Source organism: Drosophila willistoni, assembly GCF_018902025.1.
Source record: "Drosophila willistoni isolate 14030-0811.24 chromosome XL unlocalized genomic scaffold, UCI_dwil_1.1 Seg142, whole genome shotgun sequence".
Classification (NCBI taxonomy): domain Eukaryota; kingdom Metazoa; phylum Arthropoda; class Insecta; order Diptera; family Drosophilidae; genus Drosophila; species Drosophila willistoni.
Window position 1 is genome coordinate 7,378,388 of NW_025814053.1, and position 1,772 is coordinate 7,380,159.

Genomic DNA, 1,772 nt, shown 5'->3' on the forward strand with positions numbered 1-1,772 from the left:
GAACAAAATGAATATACCTCGTCTTTTAAAGGGTTGGTTCGTCCTTTTTCATTTAGATGAAATCTGATCTGTAATCTAGTGAGAAAGAGTTATGATGGATACAAAAATAGGATAGACCCCTGCAAAAATAAAGTGAATAGGAGAGCTAAATTTATTGGATTCGATTCTGTGATAAAAGTGTTTGTGGCAAAGCACACAAAAACTGAAATGAATTTAAAAATTACAGAATTTTGGTTTTGGGCTAAGCACAGGCTAATTGAAAGTCAAGAAAAGTAAGTCCCTAGGTGAAACAAAAGCAAATTAATACGGATATTCCCTTCTCATTTGGTTTAATATTTCATTGTTTCATACTTTTATTGAGACTTTTATTCAGTTTAAAGTTATCTCTTTCAGCTGGTCAATGGTTTTTCAAGTGCTGTATAATTTCGTTAGTTTTGCTTTCCTTAATCCATATTCAAAGCATATTCTATCGTTTCAATTGAATTTTTCTTCGTTTTTGTTCCATTCTTTCTTTGCTTTCATGCTGGGTTTTTTCATTCTGTTTTTGTTCTTTGAACCCCTTGAGCTGTCTTTTGACTGAAGTTATTTCTCACCTCTGTTTCCATGCTCTTTTGCTGTCTCTTTATGTGATGGCTTTGGTTGAAAGAATTGTTGGATTTCTGCTTTGGTTCTTAATTTCAATTGCATACTTTAAGGCATACAGGAAAAATGAAAATGTGCGTTGAGTGCGCCGCCAATCCAAGTGGAAACATTCAAATGGAGACAGATGAGAGAGAGAGAGGGAGAGGGAGAGAGCACGTAGGCCAGTTCAAGCTCAACTCGATTTAAGATAAATGCGTTAATGGTGGGTGTCGCTTGGTGGTAGATGCTTGATATTGTTGGCGTTGTTGTTGTTGTTGTTGTTGTTGTTGTTGTGTTGCTCTTAATGGCTAGAAAGATGGTTGGTTCTCTTGGCCACTTAGTTTGCCATTTTGCTGGTAGCTTAGTTTAATGTTTTGCCACCAAAAAACCCCCCACTTCATGCCAGGCGCTGAGTCTTATGTCTGAACCGAGGCTAAAGTGTTTCGTGCTGCTCTTGATTGACATGATACGATGACAGCCTTTGGGCATTTGACTGGCTTTAACTTGAGTTGATTTAGACCCCCGATCGATAGAGACTACAAGCAAGTTGTCTAACTCAACTTGGCTCAACTGAACTCAAGTCAAGTCAAATTGCTAACAAACTGAATTGAAAGCAATGGTTGAAAGATGGTTAGAATGTAATTGATGGATGCTATCTCTCCACTATATATACTATTTAGATTCTGTTTTTAATTGGTAAATAATTATTAAGTGCGTTCTTTAATGATTTCTGGTAGATCAAGATTGAACAACTCAAGTCTTGAGATCAAACTGAAATTGGTCTTGGCAATATATAAAGTAAATTAATCCAAGAACACACAAGAGACTTGTGGTTAGATTTTAAGATATTAGTTTTCCATTTATCTTATCTCACTTATCTAGGGGGTTGGGTGGTACAGAGGGTCAGACTTCGGCCTTCGTTCAAAACATGCATTATCATACTATTTTCATGGTCTATTTTGATTTGGTTTCCTTGTCCCTATTCAATACAATTGAGGTCAACTACTGCCGTTTCGACTAAAATTATAGCTATCTCTATTTCTAAGGCATATCAGATTATGATTAATTGTAAAAATAAAAACCCAGATATTGTAACTTATCACCTGTTACATTTTTATTGTGAGCTGTTGGACCTCTGTCTTCACCTCGAT